Source organism: Coturnix japonica, chromosome 11, assembly GCF_001577835.2.
Source record: "Coturnix japonica isolate 7356 chromosome 11, Coturnix japonica 2.1, whole genome shotgun sequence".
Taxonomy (NCBI): domain Eukaryota; kingdom Metazoa; phylum Chordata; class Aves; order Galliformes; family Phasianidae; genus Coturnix; species Coturnix japonica.
The window spans coordinates 8,186,124-8,206,432 of NC_029526.1; the positions used below are offsets into that span (position 1 = coordinate 8,186,124).

General features: G+C 35.6%; 1 long non-coding RNA gene across 1 annotated transcript in view; it reads right to left on the bottom strand.

The window, feature by feature from the left end:
• Positions 1 to 9,257: 9,257 nt before the first annotated feature.
• LOC107319316 overlaps positions 9,258 to 20,309 on the bottom strand; it is a 151,922-nt gene continuing 140,870 nt past the window's right edge. The window contains exon 5 of the long non-coding RNA XR_001557733.2: positions 9,258 to 10,323. This is a non-coding gene — a long non-coding RNA (uncharacterized LOC107319316). The remainder of the gene's footprint in view (positions 10,324 to 20,309) is intronic.

Sequence of the window (20,309 nt, forward strand, 5' to 3'; positions counted from 1 at the left end):
GAGACATCCTGAACTATCACATCTGCACTCCTGCTGCAAGATTCAAACCCTAAAGTGTCCAAGCCCACAAATCTTCTGCTAATTTAAACCCAGAGACCTAAACCACGTACATGTTGCAGGACTAGAACATAAACGTAAGGGGAAAGCTTTTTTTTTTTTTTTTGTTATTTTAAAATAAAGCTAGAAATTGCTGCCTGAACAGTTCTGAAGATTCTACCTCTTAAACTGTATAATTTAAAGAAAGTTTACACCTCCCAGTGCTGAGCAGCATCAGGAGCACCTGTACTCTCTTTAAAACCCCAAGCCCTGTGAAAATGTGCAATCAGATCATTCAACTATAACAAACTGCCTAACTCCTTCATTTGGGGGGAAAAAAACAAGTTATTTGACAATCAACAGCACTGCATGCTGCAACATCTGTGCTTGAACAATATCATCTGTACATACCTTCAAAACCAGGAGTGGCAGCATCTTCTGTAAGCCCAGGATGACAATGGAACTATGGAGAAAGGTTTGCTTTGACTGGATGCCATTTTCTTATGGTTTTACCAGAACTATATAAATTTTTTTCAATGCCAAGAAGAAAAAAAAATGAATTTTTTGCTTAGATTCACAATATCTTCTGTAATGTGTGCTTTCATTCCCTATAACTTTCCACACAAAGTAACATCTTATCAGAAATTCATCACAAAGTTTTCTCTGGAAAGACATTATCTGCAGACATATTGTTAAATCCATTTCCAGAATACATAGTTCAATGTAGGCGTCCTCAGACTCCAACCAAATCCTTCACTGAAACCAAGAACATTAAAAAGTTCAGCATAAGATATAGCAAAGAGTCAAAGATCTTATATGTGTCCCTCAGCACAGAAGCGTACTGAAGTTCTTGTGAAATAAAGAATAATAATAAATACTTGTGATTCAAGAATAGTAATTATGGATAGCTTACTAGCACTGAGCAAGACGAAACAAAATGTATCCTATTATCATGAAAGGCTTTTTGATTAGAGGCGAACTTTTGTTGCAGATCTGTAAAGTAGATCAAGATAGGATTTTGTCCCAAATTGTTTGCATCAAAACAATTTTGTATGTGCATTAAATAGAATTAAGGTGTGGCAGCAGAGGTCGATGCTGCTATATACTCCAGTGCAAAACGTGTTATCACTTGGTGACTGGCAGAGTAAACGTTAAATTCGGGTGAAATTCTTTCCAATATATTCACACGTGGATAAATTGGGGCATAATGTACCAGATATTTGCTCAAGAAACACCACCTCCTTTGTGTGTATATTATGGAAAACATGCTCACATTTTATGAAAGAATATAAGCGACTATAGATAAAGGTCACTCCCATACCTTTAAACTACATTCAAGCAGGGGCAAAAAGATATAAAATTGCAAAAGAAGGGAAGACAATGTGAAAAAGAAAAAAAAACATACAAACAAAAGTCAAACTATTCCCCTTAGTGCTACCTACTGAACAAGGAAAATGACTGGAAAGAGAAAAACTGTGCTTTTCATACCTGTAACACAGTACTGCAATCCTTCCAGATCTACAGCAAAAATATATCTAAAATGCATCATACACTTAATTCAGAAGTTCTAACAAGGTATAGCATAGTATTCGTTGTATTTCCAACCTCTGTTGTTAAATATAACCAGAAAATAGCAGTAAAAATTAACGTAAAGCTTAATGGCTTATGTAAGAATGCTCTAATAAAAATTGTTGCTGAGGTTATTGAACTGTACAATTAAACCCCTCCCACAAAATACTTTTCAGACTAATTTCATCTAAAGCTTATTCAGCAAACCAAAATGCCAATGCATTTCTTCAATTTCCACTTCTTTGAACCTGTTAATGTATGAATAAAAAAAGATTTATTTGTGTTATTAGCCACATATAACCCTCTTGTCTAAAAAGTAGCTTCAAATACAGAATTTCTGAGATACACATGAACCTACAAAATATCTAAAAGATCACTTTGATTTTCTTCTGCAAGCTATGTTTGATTTACATCAATTAGATCTTTCACATAAGGTATCATATAACAGGAAGGCTAATAACCCAGAAATAACCTCATTAAAAAAGACAGCATATCGGTCTAAGCAGAATGAACTCTAAGCAGAAAAATTAGTGACCTGGAAAGTAGCAGGAAGAGGTAATAGCAATACAGAGAAAAAATACATTCCCATTAGCTAGTCAAAAGTAGAAATCACCACCGATAAAGTAAAAATACAATAGAAGCTTAAGGAGAACATCTTAAAATATTTTTCTCTTTTGAAATTCTGTAACATAAAATTTATTTCCTCAAACTAAGGCAATGTCTACAATTATTTCATTACTATTAGTTATTTTTTTTCTTTTTCTTTTAATGCTTCAAACAGTCCTTGGCAGAATATTGTTAGCATTAATATTAAATTAGCAGTCTATGATTCCAAAGTCTTTTAAAATAATTCTTAATAATATATTGACAACGTTTTCAGAAAATACTTTCCTTATTTTAGATTTGAGAAATATTTTTAAAAATGAAAACATTTTTTCTTCCTTCCTGTATTTAATGCGTTGTTAGATATGGAGCCAACGCAGATCAAAATTGTCACTGTAAATGATAACAAGTATTGAAATAACCAGCACAATACAAAGTTTATCTTGATATTATCTGGCAAACTACCACAGTTTACATTAATTTCCAAACCCGAGAATCATCATTTTTAATCCACATTACTAAAAAAGACAACCAGATTAGTTTCCACCAGATTAGCCCTTTTTTAGGCACACATCTTTGAACCAACAACACAGCTGCACCACAGACTTATCTAAGCTACATTTGGAGTACTCTGTTCCCTATGTCTGTAGACCACAACTGTTCATTTTTTCTTTACTGCCTTCAGATCTATGGCAATCCGTGGCCAATGTTTCCATTCAGTAGGTACTCAGTAAAACATATTATAGTATATATAGCTTAATATCCATATAAAGAGAAGAGAGAAGGGAGAAAATCTATGCAAAGACACCCTGTAAATGAACAGAGATGTAGAAACACAACTTCCACACATCCACTCTTACCTGGGCTTTCTCCAGCAACAACAGCTGTTATAGATGCTGCTATCATTCTGCTGAAGTGAGCTCGTACACATATCACTTAGTACACAAGGAATATCAGAAACCATGTTTTTAGAAATTCATATTTGCAAAACTACAAATACCAGCACCATTAGAGGTAAAACACCCTCTCTCTACAAACATTTACCTTTCTGCATAACAATGACCAACTCTGAGGCAAAAAGCAGAGTATGAGATAGCAAATTTCTTGCTCCTAAAACCAAAGTAAACCACTATTTTTGGAGAGATCTGTGAGAAATTTACAAGCTTTCTTGGGCATTATCAAAAGTTAACAGGTGATGTGTATTTCATTCCCCCTTATGACTTTCAAAGAAGATGTGGCCAGCTGCTTTCAATTTATTCGAGGGAAGATTGTAAAGACTCTTTTATTACATAGGTAGAAAGGGGAGCTATTTTTTCCATAAAATATATGTAATTATGATTCATGAAAGACACTGATTTTGCTGAAGAGAGGGATAAATTGTTGCAAAACTTTATGCTCATGAAAGTAAGGAAAAAGTACATACTGCTTCAATATATTTTCTTTCACGTGTTAGTATCTCAGGTGAGTGAAAGACATTCTCTGTATTCTGCTCACCTTATAAGTACAGTGTGTTAACTGAAAGCGACTGTGTGGAATTGCTGTAGTAAACAAAGCTGGAACACATGTTATTGCTTTTAGAAATCTGCCTCCTACTTAAAGAAAAAAGACAAGAAGAAAGAAAGGAAAAACCTTACAATAAAATACTGCCACTACCACTAGAATTAAAATATGGAGATCTTAAAGGAGTTCCTTCAGACCACAAAAATCTAAGTTGTATTCTTTTTATAATTTCATAATTTGTTATATAAAATGCTTTCTGAGAACATTATTATGGAAACTGTGAATCTGGTAGGTGTTAAAGAGAAGTTAGTTGAAACAATTTTTCTCCAGGCTTTCTTTTTCTTTCCAGACTGACATGAAAATAAGGAGTTAAATTTTACTGTTACATCAGTAAGTCCAAGAGGAGAAATCTACAAAAGAGAAGATACCTTCCCAGCCCTGCAAACAATAGTTACCTGTGTCAGAATGCCTATTCTCTTGCTGAGAGATGTTAAGATTCCAGTTAAGCACTTAACACATTTGGAACATTTGCTCAGCAGTCATCATTTAAAACAACAACACTTTAATTCACCACGACACTCTTCAATTAAATAAAAAATTTATAACTCTGATAGTGATCTGAAGGACAGCAGGTAAAAGGCCCTGTCATGGTCTTGTACCTACCAGGCTTTGTTCTGCCATCACTTGCATGGCAGAAAGCCCAAAAAGAGCTGTTGACACAAGTAACAACTCAACATATAAATACTAATTGATAACAGTTTAACTCAAAAAGGGTTTGTGTAAATTATAAGATATTGGTCTTGTGAAGTGCTGAATGCCACTTGGCAGGATTTCTACTGTAAATTAGTAACTTATACTATCAGAGCTTGAGTAATACTACAAAGCAATTGCTCTAAAATCCAAAAAAGTGCTCAGCTCTATCTTAAAACTGAGTCATTCAACTTATATACAAAGAGCATGAAGTATTAAAACAAGGAAAGAATTCAAGATAAGCCGGAAATGAAGTACATTCCTGAAAGGCATTCCTCAGCAGGCTGGCACCACACAGCTGGACCAGGCACTGGGATTCAGGAAGGACCAAGAAACCAAGGACCTGAACAGAGCATCAGCTGGGGGAATATGCAAGCTACACAGGATGATCTGGGAACTTGAGTTGGAGAAATTCAGACCATTGGTTAAAATACAGTGCTTAATGTTGACGTAGAAGACAACAGGAGGAAAATTAAGATATGTTCTAGTTACACCGTATGTGTCACAGTACAATTTCTAAGAAAGAACAATAATAATTATGCAAAAAACAAATAACAGCTCTGTGGAATTTGCTTTGTCCATGGCCAATTTTTTCCAATAGAAATTATCTATAATTACTAGATGCTTCACATGCTTCACAACTAGTAGGTGTGGCTTACCAAATGAAAACTTAATATATGCTGGCCACCCAGAGGCCCTTATGTTCACACCATAGGAGCTCTGAAATATTAAACGTTTCTGAAAAGCCAGTTAAAAATGCACATCCACAGTAGAAAATTTCAATTGGCCAGTAAAATAAACTAAATGAGAATATGGCCATTACTCTTCCAGGCAGCATTAGTCTTCCACAAGAATTTGTTCTGCGTAAGGCTGAGACCATTCTCTGTTCACCATACAGAGTGACTGCTATAAGTTTACATGAGGAAGAATGTGGTATCTCACTACATGCTGCAGCAGCTCCATTAATATCCCGTCACTGTCTTACGTTAAACTGTAAAACCTGGAGCCCTAACAGAAGGCTCAGTGAAATCAAGCTGTCCTCCATCTCACTCCCAAAGGCAATGTTGATCCACGCGGATGAGACCAGAGCCGTGCTTACCCATCCTGGTGTCACACCTTTGATTGCGGCTTCTGGGATGGGGAGCACAGGGAGAGCAGCATTAAATTATTGAGTAAGATAAAATGTGTTTGCCAGTATGGGCTGTTCCCACATCTGCTACATATATAACAAAATAGTTTCCTCTAACACTTAGGGAAAGAGTTGCATTACCAAAAAAAAAGAATGCTTTGCTGACTGCTGACAGTAAATGATGACAGAAAATGATGGAGCACTTTCCAGCTATGACCTGTTATGTCTAAAGAAGATTTAAGAATATTCCTCCTACAATTGGTCAATGAGATATTTGGAATATAGAGGAGGGGAAGAAGAAGGGGTGAAATGGCAGCTGGATAGTATGTCAGACGTGACAGTCAAATGTTACCAGAACTCAATCCTGGAGAAATATGGACTTCCCAGTAAAGGTTGCTTAAAACAAAAGCCCATTTATCTGAATGCTGGAGACATTTAATCAATTTACATGAAGGATTTCAAAATTAGTCAGACTGTAATGAACTATGAAATACTGATTAATGAATTTTTGCAATGTTTGATTAGAAACTTAACATGTATGCTAGCACATTTTGCCACCACAGTGCTTGTAAGCTAATATTTGTTTCTTGAAATTACCAGAGTGTAAATAGCCTCTGGATTCCGGGGCTGAGCATGCTAACTATTAATTAGGCATTTTATTTCAAAACTTAGTCGTGAAAAATTTTAACGTATGAAAATCCCTTGTAAAAAATAAATTTGTAACAAAACACTACTTCACATTTCATGTCCTAACACATACTAACAACTCTAAGAGCCTTTAGCAGCGCATCATGCAACCTGAGTGGCATCCATATGCCATATCCAAGAACCTAAGGAAGTTTCAGTTACACATCACTAAAGCACACAGCTTACATATCTGTAGTGCCAGGCACATGTACAGTTACGAAACATATACATTTAGATACCTGTATGTGAACACATGAAGAATCAGTTGTAGGTAAGAAAAAATACCCTTATATGAAAGTTAAAAAGCTCCTTTCCCACAACTGTGTTTGTTACTTTTGTCAACTTTTTTTTTTCTGCTATCAATTAATGAGCTTTTCTGATATCACTTTTGGCCTTTATGCAATAAACGATCATTAAGGAGGAGACCCAGATATCCCACACCTCACATTACATGCTTTTAATTAAACACTGACAGTTTTTGGTTAACTAACGGTCAGTTATGAATCTCCTAAATGCTAAACATGGAAAACTTTGAGGAAAAAAGCTCTGATACTAAGTCAGTACCTGCTTTTGAAATCATCAATACTTTTGGAAAAGCATTAAACATTCACCAGGTATTATTTTTCAAATGACATCATTATATTGCCTTCAAGTTTACTCTTACCATACATACATATTTCTTCTACCCAAATCAGTTTTTAAGCTATTCTTAATTTCACTTTTTCCTCACAGTTTCTTCAAATAGTCATAATTTTGCTAACAAAGGTCTCACACTATGAGCAAGTAACAGCAAATAAAAGGCCTCCCTTTCATGACAGCATTATCCTGACTAAAAATATTAATTGGTAACAAAGTTAGCAAACCTAGAAATAGATAGTATATCTTATGAGGTCATCAACATCTGTAAAGGTGAATGTGAACAATATCTGTAAAGTAATAATATAACAACCTTGTTTTGTAAGTGGTTAGCTGTAGCTTCTTTTATTGCATATAAAAACAAGAGATCCCTTTAGCCACAGTGAAAAATGGAAAATCTCTCAGTTTGGGGTTTGTGGTTGCTAGTAGCAACAAATACTGGAATATTGCCATCTGCTTTCTTGTTTTAAATGAGATTTGAATAATCAATTTAATAATGGGCAGAGGACATACTTAAAGAAATAATCACTTGTCATATCTTAAGAAAAATTTAGTATGAAAAAAAATCCATTGTATGAATTATTGCAGAACACATAGGCATCTAAAAAAATGCAGCAATTTTCATTTTCCTAACTACTGCATCAAAAACTGAAGCAAATAAGGTTTTAGATGATCATATCAAATATTTAAGAATCAGGGAAAAAATAGCAAGCACGATCAGTTTGTTATAGGCATTCAAAACTAGTAGCCAGCTAGTAGACATACAGAAACATAACATGTTGAACATCTGTAAATCATACAACAGACAAAAATGAAGATAAAATTAAAATCAGCAGAGAAAAATAAACTAAAGTAGGTAAAATATCCATACAATAACTGCTACTTTACACAGGATTAAATGAAAGTGAAGAACAGAGGAACTTCAAAGTTATAAATGTTTCCATCATTTTTTAAATGGCTCTACTGCTTGGCAAAGCATTTTCAGGAATATTGGTGGTTCTGGGCAGGTAATCTTCGAGTTGCACAAGGACACATAATCCTGTGAATTTACACAAAATTTTTAGTTACATGAGGAATATACAGGAATCAGATGCTTGCCCACATCCAAGTAGAAAACCATACCAGCTGCAAAATAAACAAGATATGAGACAAAACAGAATCCAGTAGTCTCAGTTACACAGTCTTTGTCCATGACAGTTTTGACTGGAACTTAAAGAAGCTGCTTTCAACCAACACTGAATGAAGGAAGCTCATCTCTGTGATGAGAGCTGATACTCCTTAAAGATTTTACCTATGAATTGTGCATTTAATGTAATAAATTCAATTTTGTAATTGAATTTCCATAATTGCACAGACTGCCAGATGCAAATATGCCCAGATAAGCATGGAGAACATACATATGTAAGTAGCATGGGTTTTTGTCAGTATTCGCAATTTAATGGCTTATAAGCAAAATGGACTTTACAGGAGCCTGCTGTATCACAATCCCAATACTAAATGACTTACTGAAGCAACACACACTGTTGGTCTAGTGACATCTCTGGCTCCCAGGCAGGGCTCTAAAGCATCCATGGTATCATTTACAGCTTCCAGTACTTCGGTATTTATTACTTTTCTGCACAAACGATGAGTACATTTTGATAATGAATAGACTAATTAATTTTAGACTAGATATTAGGAGAAAATTATTTACTGTGAGGGTGGTGAGACACTGGCACAGGTTGCTCAGAGACGCTGTGGATGCCCTCCTTCCTCTGGGAATGTGCAAGGCCAGGCTGGATGTGGTTGTGAGAAACCCAGTCTAGAGGAACATCTCCCTGCCTATAGCAGAAAGTTGGAACTAGATTATCTTAATCTTAAAGGTCCCTTTCAACCCAAACTAGTGTATGATTCTATGAATAGTGCCATCATTACAACAAAAGTATTGATATTGATATAGTAGAAGTAATGTAAATATGGAACTGCCAGATGGTTAGAAGATAAAATAAGCTGTCAGTCAAGTAGACCTACAAGTCACATTTTCAAAGGAAGTGAATCTCAAGGGGAATCTGGTAGGACAGCCATTTGCAGCAGTTTCTTCTGACCATTTATCTCTGGCATTTATAAACCCTAATACCATGGAGATGCCTGGTGACTGTCCCAGGCAAAAAGACAAAAAGTCACTAGCTTCTCTACTAGGTCCTTTATCTCAGAAGTAATATCTGTAGGTGGCTTCTTCCATGCAATGTTCTATTTTAATATACGCTTTCCCATGAACTAGACAGATTTACAAACTTCTGAATATAGAAAAGGACAGGCTGTTAATTAACTTCCTTATTTATTTATTTATTTCATATCTTGAGAGTAAAAGAACTAATAACAGTCTTTCAGTGATCAAATTGAGAAAGAGTTTTCAACCAGGAAACATTTAGGAGAAATGTCTGTGCCAAGGAACTTGAGAAAAAAAGTCCTTTGCCCATCTAAACAAGAAATATACAACATACAAATTAAACTCCTGAAAAAAAGAGCTGCAATCCTCAAACTTAATGCATCTAATGTGCAACATGAATATTTCAAGTGTCCATTGGTAGCTATATGTAAGGCATTAAGGCTGGAAAAGCTTGTTAAGAAGTTTCCTTGCACCACCTAAGTAAGAGGGAGCATTGTCAAGCCTTTGTTTTAAGTATACCACTTTTAATCTTTCACTTAACAAAACCATTGAAACACTTGAATGATGATCTTTACTAAAAATTAGCTATTCAGTCTACTAATTTGTTCAGCATGTTTCCCTAGTGCTTATTCAGTGATCTAGGGACATGGTTACAGAGTAAAGGACATTGCATGGCAAACACTGAGTGACTCAGACCTCTGAAAAAGAATCTGGAAAGCATCCCATGTAATGCATCTGCTCATCTAACATAAAGTTCTGAGGCTAAGGTTTCCTAAGTAGGAGGGAAATATGATTTTGTACTTGGCATCACTTTGAGCTATACCACATTCATTCTGTTCCAGAGGGAAACGTGACCCTTCCGATTCTCCCACACAATTCTAATAAGCTACAAAATATAGAGCTGTTCTAAATGGATTGAGTATGTAGAGCTCTATCCGAGCTGTTGATGATCGAGAGAACACGCTGTTTTTGTCTGAAAAGTGAGACATCAGTGCACAGAATAAAGATTCATGGGAAACAGGCTTGGACATGGAGTGTCCAAACTGGAATTCAACTAGGGTAAATATGATTAGAGAGACTACTTGCCAGAAAGATGGTGAAGAGCTTCACAAACCAGGTAAGGAAGATTCACAAAATTTCATCCTTGGGCTAAGACTGATGCGTCTTTGACAGACTGAGGTGTTCCCAGAGGTTTTCATTATACCATTCTGTAACAGTTCTGTAGGCTTCTTATCTTGACACACCTTGAATGCACGTTTCAACTCTGCAGGAAAACAGTAATGGATTTACACAGACTTCTCCTGGCAAGTGTACACAGTAGCACCTTTCCAGATAGACCCAGCTCTCATCCCAAATATTTCTCAAATAAGAATACAAGGAAATAGAAGAAAAACAGGGACCAAAAGCTCATCAAGCATTTTTACATTTTACTCCTTCCAGTGCAGATAGAAAATATTTGAAAGCAGAAAGGCCTTTGGTCACATTCTCTATCATAAGTCACAATATTTTTCCAATTGCATTCTGTACCTAAAAAAAACAGAATCGCCAGTATTAACATATCATGCTCTTTATCAGACACGAAGCTAACAAAGATGCTCCACAAATCTTGCAGTGTGATAGCAAGTGAGAAAGAGAACAATCTGATGGATCTCTAGAAATTTAGTTGCGTCTTGTTACTGATTTGTTTACATCACTTTTGCAGGTTGATTAAATGGCTTTAAAACTGGGAAGCATTTGGCACCTTCTGGCTAGCTGATTTTAAAGATAAAGGGAGGAGCAGATCCACCTCTGGTAGTCTTATATTCCAGCTCATACCGTTTCTTCTCATAAAAGTAGGTAATGAAATACAGGAGGTGTTACTTGTATATGGTACACCAGTAATGCACTGGAACAGATGTGTTGAAATACGTAGCATCAGATTTCCTCTACACATCTCCAGAATAATGGGTCCCATATCTGCCATTAAGCAGTAGAGGTTTAAGTCTGTCATGAACCAAAGTCCACATGAACAGTTCTGAAATTTCCATAGCCAAAATTATTGCTGCAGGGGTGACTCAGCTAAATTTGGGCCCTTAGAGCAGCAGCTTATTCTCAGAAGTGTAGAGCCAGGACATAGCACACCCAGACAACATCCTGTCCCAACAACATTACTGGTCTGTTAATCTTCTGTTCAGGTGTACTTCATAGAAACAGCAACATATATTTGGAAAATCTATTTAAAAATTGCTAACAAGACAGCCACCTTTCTTTACTCATTTAATATGAGTAAGTAAATGTGATACAGGATGATGAAAGAAAATCTAACATAATTCAAGTACATATTTTTAGAGTATTAGAATAACCTGTCTCTGACATTAATATTTTCTTTCTGTAATCCAAAATGATGGATGATTATTTCCATGAAACTGGAAATATTATGGCTTAATTTTTAGAAATAAGCACATGGGAAATGCCTGAATTTGAGTATCAAACAGCAGAATTAGGAAAAGCTTTACTGTTTCACATGTGCATACATCTATGCTTATAGAGACAGTAGAACAAAAATCACTGATCAGAGCACTAATACAAGCCAAATGGGGAAATGAGAAATATACTGTAGATAGAATTACTACCTATTTGTATCCTAAATGCAATATGCAGGATACTTTTAAAAGAAAAGTATTATGACACAGTAATTTGGCCATGAGAGGGTAATTGACTTAAGATATGCTGATAAAGATCGATTGCTAAGGTTTGGAATTATGACACCAACAAAGTTACAATGACATTAGCACAAAGAGAGAGACACAAATCCATTATAAAGATACAATCAAATATTCAAAAAAGCCTGGCATGCTCATTACTTATTCATGCTAATACAAGTATATTAAGAAATCTAAACAGTGTTAGCATTCAATCATTCACAAACCAAATGAGGTTTTGCATTTATCAGCCACCAGTCATCAAGACGTAACATTAGCTGTACAAAGGTGGTAATATGACATAACTGGAGAAATTTATATCAGCCTACACAGACTGAGAGATACAGTAGGATTTATTAAACTGAGTAATGCCCTCACATTCCACACTGTAATAAAAGGAATAGCTGTGCTGAAGTCATTTTCTCAGACAATAAGATTTACCTTCATAACCACTTAAAGAAGTTGTACGTGCTTTCTAAGGGTCTAACAATCATCTAACCCTAACCAACAATATGTAGTTTAAGTTTGCAAACACATGACTGGGTGCTAACATTTTAAAAAACACCTCAAACCCAGCCAAGCTGGTAAAGTGCCTACGTTACTGGGGTGTTAGCACTTTTCCTCAGACTGGTTGAAGAACTATCTGGGTCAATTTTGATTCAAATGGTTTTTTATAAGTTCAATAAAACTCTCTCCACATTGCATTTTAATCTCAAATGATTTCATTGCCCAAATGGTTAAATCCAAAACTCTCAGCCAGACCAGGAGACACGGCAGGTTTATTTAATCTGACTTCGATCACCAAAATAAATGAAATATCTAGAACTCAACCAAAATATTAAAGGTAGTTATAATTACACGCTGTGGGACATAGCTCCTAGTGCAAGGACACAGTACATCTACAGAAGATGTTTACACTTTCTTTACAGTGGCACATGAAGCAAGGTATTGCTTCGGTTTGATCCTGATGACATGCCATTTATAAACCGTGACTGATAAATCTAATGCCTCTGAAATCAGATAAAACTTTGATAAATGACTTCTTAGTGAGCAGGCTGCAATAGCTCCTTCTGCCCACATTCAGCCACCCTGCTGCAATCAGCACCATTTTGTTTAATCAACGGTTCAGACAACAATACATCTGAAAGCTATCACACTATTAAGAGATGTGAAGATATTCTTTTTCTGAAGGATACGTTAAAACAGAAAACTACAAAAACTAAACTCTTTCTGTGACAATTTTTATAGCAAGAATGCAGGCTTGGAGAACACACATAAATGTATGAAAAGGCTGTATTGTAAGCACCTTTCCCATATTTGGTGATGACAAGACTTGAGAAGCACCCTGTAACAGGATCAAACACGTCTAGTAACACAATCATTTTCTACTTCAGATAAGCTAAAAGATCACTGATCCTTTAACAAAAACAAAAGATTATGCAAGTGTGGCTTAAAAACAAAAATGGCTAATGAATCCACAGCAGTGTGGGAAAGCTGGACTTTTTACTCCCAACCCCTTCAATCAGGAAATTTCTCTATAAAAATATAAATTGAATTTATGCTGATGTCAAAGAGTATGAGGTGCACAAGATCCAACCAAGACATCTTTGGTTATAACTATAGCACATCATCCTGCTGGGCAGAATAAACTAACATTTTACAGATGCTAAACATTTCTTATTTACACCTTCCTTCTGCACTTTGTGAACGAGTCATATGTGACTGAGTACAGAAGTAAAATATTGTTCATTTGATCTCTACGCAGGGGGACCATGTTTCTGGATTAGCAAGTGATGTTTGAGATAGAATGGCAGCCCTGTGCTCTTTCCTTTCCTAATCTGGTTAGCAGCCAAATGAGGTCAATTATTTCACTCTAAGAGGAAACACTATTCACACATTTTCAGTTTTTAAATTTAACTCTGATCAGGAAGAGGGGAACAGAACAGAGCTATGCTATGAGACATCCAGAGCTGACAAAGCCTGAAGACAAACCAGTAACTAGAAAGGGGCCAGATCTGTTTTTAACTACCAAAAATACTATTCTAAAGGTCACCAGGAGAACAGTCCTCATCTTTTAAATGAGAAAATCAATATATTTTGAAGCAATTGTTGAGAGGGAGCCTCTAGCCACTCCCCAGTGAAGTAGGTGGCTGCTAAGCCAAGTGATAGTTCCTGATAGTAAGCGATGGAGTAACCAAGTGCCAGTACTGCTTCTGCAGTGGTATTCCTACAATGAGCAGACAACCTAAGGGAAACCATTTTCTAACAATATCGAAAGACAGGATCAGGAATTTCAAAGTTACAAAATCCATTTTCTCACTCCTTACCAGTTCTGTGAGATAAGGGAGGAAGGGACAAACTGAGGGTGAGTTCTGAAGAAACTGGGTGCTGTGTCAAATAGTCATTATTAAAATGAAAGCCGTGTGATAATCAGACAGAGTTCCCACGTACGATATACTAATAACAATAGTCAGTATCCCCCTGCTCCTCGATTTTCTTTTTGCCAATGGTAGACAGTAGCCAAGCACAGAATAAAGCAAAACTTCTGTGCACAACTAATTTGATTCTGAAATACAATCCCTCCTTTGTCTTCAGAAGTCAAGGAGGGAGCAGAATTATCCAGATAAAGAAGATCTGGGTTGATCTAAATGAGCAACTTTCACCTAGTCACAGGGAATGAAAAATTGAAAAGTTCTACAAAATGCAGGTATACAATTAAATTCTCCTATTGAATGAAATAATTGGGACCAATAAAACACATGCAACACCACTCCAATCACTGTGTCCCTGTTTGGTGACAATTAATCTTCCTCTGCCCAGTTCCCACTTCATCTTGGAATGAGAGCAAAATGATAAAGGGATAAGCCTTGCTAGTACAGTAGACAACATACTACAGGCTTTTCTAATTTAACTCTCTATTGATCATTCCGTATTTCTCAGTATTTCCAGAGTATAGCAAATACAGATGTTTAAGACACTGAGTTTAAGATGCTCATTACTTGAGCCATTTCACCTTTTTGTTGACATTTACTTTCAGAGTACCACAAATCTCCCACCATGAATACACAGGATCAACCCCCACTGATGTCCACAGATCCAACAGACAATGATTTGGACTCCAGAGCTCCACTGGTTTTTGATAGAAGGGACTGGAGACCATCCCTTCGTTAATAACAGCTATGTAAATCAAAATTGCAAGCGTGTCCTCCTCAAGTCAGAAAGAAGGAAAATCATCCACATCAGAATATGTTCATTTGTACCACTCATGCTGTTTATATAAGTCAAACAAAACAAAAGTAAAGATCCTGAAGGAAAAGAATACGTAGTAAAAGAAAACAGACTGAGATGCTTGTGTTCTTGCCGAATTCAATCTCTGACCTACCTGACCAGACCTCAGTAGCATATGTTATTAAAAAAAAAAAACAACAAAAAACCACCAACACACAGCATCAATTAGTGCATTTAAGAGCACTTTTCTGTCATTAGTAATGCCAGAGCAAATTAGAAAGGGCACAGAAGTACCCAGACCAAGCTGAGTATTTTCTTGAAAGCTCATGGCCATGTAGCAAACAATTTTAATTACAACTCAACAGATTTTTTTATTTTTTAAGTTTGGTAGATAGTGGAACCACAGACAATTAGAAGCCTAGAATATTTAGTCAATAACAAGTTATTTTCAGTTCATTACAAACTTGGAAAGACTAATTACATTAATAACAGACTTTTCCAAAATACTTTTTCAAAAGAACATGAAATCAGTGCATGATTAACAGAGAGCTATTCCACGCAAAACTGGCTTTTTCTGGAGAATATGGACAAAGCCAAGGCAAAGCTGGCCTCAGTTTAACAGTATATACTCTTTATTCACTTTCATATTAAAAAGAGGAACAAATGGCTAACCTCTGACAGGAAACTCTTTCTTAGGTGAATGTCAGACATAGTTCATCAAATGTTACTAAAAACACACCCAACATGTTGCTAGTGATATACAAGATACTTTGAAGAAAACCCAAATACCAGAGAGATTTTACTGTTGTCATGAAATAAGCACTTAGTTCCATCTGTACATGGAAACATACTATGAAAATAATTAATTTGTCAGCAGCAACTGGTAACTTCAGTGGGAATAAGAGATGTGACCAAAGAAAGCTTTCCTTCAGATCTCTAAGATATATCTTGACCACTCACTGCAGATAAGAACACTGGGAACAATACAATATGACATTAATCAGAGTGGCAGAGAACAGCAAATAAGTCTAGAAATGTGTTAATATTTCTAATGCTGTTAATGAAATCCTGTGACTGACTAGTGAAGCTTAAGATTTAGAACATAAGTTGACCAAGTTCAAAAGAACAAACACTAAAAAATCTGGAATTCAGGGAAGCATATTTTCTGCCTAAAGGAATCAGCTTTTGATTAAGCAATTGACTTTTGTAGTAAATAAAATTACAATAAAGAACTTTAATTTCATCAATATTATAACATCAAAACACAAAAACCACTAACTGCCAGGGACAAATGTTTTCCATTAAATTTAAAGAGAATAAGGGACGGGTTCTGTGGGAACTTGACATTTATCATTCAAGTGAGAAGAGATCTTGTGAATCTCAAATAACACAGCTAAGAGCAAGTCAAATGATCTTTTTTCTCTCACAGATGCAATAATGCCACATCTTCCTACAGTGCATCATGTATTCCGTTTCAGCTGTGTAATGACATGCAAAGGTTACAGGAGAAACATGGAAAGTAGAAAACCTGCTGTCCTCCTTCTGAAATCTTTATAGCAGGCACACAGTAAACCTATGTAACGAAGCATCCCCAACTCCCAGTTCATTCGCATATCTTGCAGCAAAAATAATCTTTGTACAGAGACGCATAAAGACACACACACACACTCCCAGCCTCTTCTCATGCACTGTCGTTTCCAGTTATTTACCTTTCAGCACGCTCCTATTTCACAAGTAACTTATGATTCAAACTAATTTGCAATTGCCAAAATAAGTGAACACAGTATCATTGCTTATTAATATGATAAATTTGAATATTTAACTAGAGGTCTGCTATTTCTTAACGTTCCAAGTTCCACTGTAGCCTCCAGATAATCCACCTGACTGATTCCTAGCACTCTTTGGGACTATTTAACTTAAAGCTTAACAAAAAAATCCATAACACACCTATGATTTCAGCCTCTGAGAATATTGTCACACTGATTTACCAGGAAGTTCTGCTCATGAAGAGATTTCAAATAAAATACGTGACTCCTTTGACTACTAGAAATGAGTTGAGTCAGGTATCATTTACATTTTCTTTCACAGCTCTTTCCTGTAAAGGGTTTCAGTTAACCCAGACAGTCTGAACCACGTTACAAGATTTCTTTTCCAACAGATCTCCTAGTACCAAAATACTAAATCATGCACTCTGATTGTAAACCCTTGTATCGAAATTTTAACAGAGGATTATGAGGGATTCTCTAATTAAAAAGATCTACTTTCAGGACTCTCTCCTTTCAGTTTAACAGAATTTTTTCCTCCTTTATTTCTGAAAACATACAAACATTTCAGCAAGCCAAATGCACGCAAAAATTATTAACCAAAAAATAGTAAATAGAAGACAGGATGGTTGCTTAAACATTGCTGGATATTTGCTCATAGATTTACTGGGTACACCTTGGGGTTATTTGCTTTCTCGGGTCTGAACACACCCAGCAGGGTCACAGTGAAGAAGCAGCCTTGTGAAAATTGAAAATCGTGCTACAGAACAGGCAGAAAATTCAGGTGCTGGAGTCAACAGAGCTGTTTAAGCAAAGGTCACTTTCAGAAGATCCCTGTATCATGATAGACTGGAAGAAAACATGTTTTAGATCTGGTCTACATTTTTGTTAGGTCCATTATTTAAAAAGGAAAAAAAAAATTAAAAAAAAGAAGAAAAAAAAAAGAAAAAAAAACCATATTACTTAATATCTTATAAAAAATAACTTTTTCTTTCAGCTCTAAATTATCGCTTAAAGGGAAAGCTAACTTTCAGAAATTTATGAATATTGTCAAAACTGAAATGAACATCAACAAAAACATTTTAAAGGATAAGAAGAGAACAACTGAAAGGAAGAGGTCATGAGATGACACTACAAAATCTTTTGTTCTCTTAATAATAATAACAACTTAAAAGAAGCATTCAACATTCAGTATGGCTACTGGGTTGGTCAGCTGAATACATCTGAGGTGCTCACATTCTGTAAGATGGAGAGCTGATTCCAATGTTTCAACCTATGTAAGATTTTCTAAGCTCACTGGAGACATAACTTTGTATAAATACAAGCAATTAAGAAAGATTTTCAAGAAAAAAAGACATTGTGTTAGTATGTGCCAAGAAATTAAAGCAGCAAATACATATGGAACACTGGAAACCTCAATAATGTATCAACCACCATAGACTTCTTCAGCTCACTAATCAGCTAAGCTGGCACGATTAGTTTGAATGCTGTTTCAACCATAGACTTCTTCAGCTCACTAATCAACTAAGCTGGCACAATTAGTTTGAGTGCTATTTCAACCAATTTGCAAAAAGCAACTTATCTGTTATCTATTTAATAAAATCATATAAGAGGGAAAAAAAGAAAAAGAAAAAAAGCTCTAAACTTATAAAAGATTTGTTTAAAAAACAAGAGACAGCAAATACATCTGTGATTTACCAGAACACAAGTTCTCATTAGAAGAAAGGTAAATACCTTTGAATGCAGATATATTCCATGCCATTCTCTTTATTACTTAATTTCCCAGGTATCTCAGAATGATCTAAATAAATTATGCTGACAATACAACAATATAAATGATAAATCAACACCACAATTTTAGTGATATATAGCATGAAATGTAAATAATAACCAGCACTGCTAATTGGCTCACTACCTGGCAACAGATCAGTAAGTAAGCAATTTCACTGGTAATGCTTCAGCTGTGCACCACCCTAATCATTAAGTATTTCTAGCTATTCTAAGCTTTTTCTACTATTTTGTTTAAGAAACTGTACTGCATCATAAGAAATTATGTCTGAAAATGAAGAAAAAAAAAAGTTGTGTTGTAAAAACAATAATAATAATAATTTTTAATTGTTCATTGACAGCATCTGGATATTGCAAACCAACTCCTGCTACATCATGTGTCAGAAGCATTAGTCAGGGCATTGCATGAAATACCAAATCAGAACATGTTTTACTTGGAAAGCTAAATTAGAACATTAAAAAAACTGAAGCTATTTAGCAGCCTGGGCAATTATCTGTCTAGAGGAGTCCAGTCTTTGCTTCAGGGCTTTGTTTATTGTCCAAACACCAAAGATGAAAATAAAAGGGTAAACCCTGCTTTCCACCACAGGTTGAACATCTCTTGATATCTGATCCAGGAATAAGAACACTTATTTAAACCAGGGGCTTCCACAAAGCTCCCTGTTCCAGAAGGTCCTCCCTGTTACATAGCAGAGGTTTTCATCTATCAAGGGATTGTAAGACCCAGCTCTGGTACCTGTGTCTACACCCTGTGAGGCCATGTGAAGCCCCTCGCTCTTTCCTAATCTGTACTAAGTTACAGCCCTGTGCTGACAGATATTTTTGAAGATAGGAAAGATAAGTCATACAAGTCACAGCAGTTTATCATCTAGTTCAGTATCCTATTATCAGTAACAAACAGACTTCACAACTATTGTAAAGAGGAAGTAAAAATGACAAAACCCCAAAGGGCCACTCACTAGAACAATTGTCATAGGATAAATGTAAGCTCTCATTTTCTTACTTTACTTCATTCTATCTGTGAGAACTGCCAATACGCATGTTCCATTCAGTTATGTTTTAGTTAGTGGTTTGGCTTAATCCTGCCTTATTTTTCATTCCAAAGACCTAATTAATCAGTAAGTTCCATTCTGCAAAACCTCAAAAACACCTCCTTACCAAATTTCATTTTGTTGGCACACCTCATTGTTTGCACTATGGGACAAAGAGAAGAGAGATATCAGATTAACCCTGAGTAAATCACTCATTTCATCTAAAATCTTACATTTTCATTCACTTAAAATAAGTTCTCTTATTTGCACTCCTTATTTGTATAGAAACTTCTCTATGCATCTGGATACTTTTGATTATTCCAGTATTTTTTCTGCTTATACTACACATTTTCAAGCAGGAAGGTAAGAATTCAACTGCTTTCAATGCAAGAGAATACCACTGATTGGTATCACAATATTTGCAGTATTATTTTCCAACCCATTCTTTATTCATCCAACCATTTTGTTGCTACTAAGACCACTGCTGTGAAGTGAGCAGCCCTTTTTTATTGAGTTGTCTGCAGTAATGATGATCATGGGGAAACCCTATCCCCAGTGAAAGAACTGGCAAATCTCCCAGAGACTCCAGTATGATCTGAATTTCACTGGAGGCTTTGCTATCAAGTAGTTATCGTTAATTTACAATTCAATCAATGACTCTGAGCAGCACAAATAATTCTATTTTTTTATATATATAGAATTTTTTTATAATTATAGAATTATAATTCTATAATTCTAACTTGTATTGCAGGGAATTTG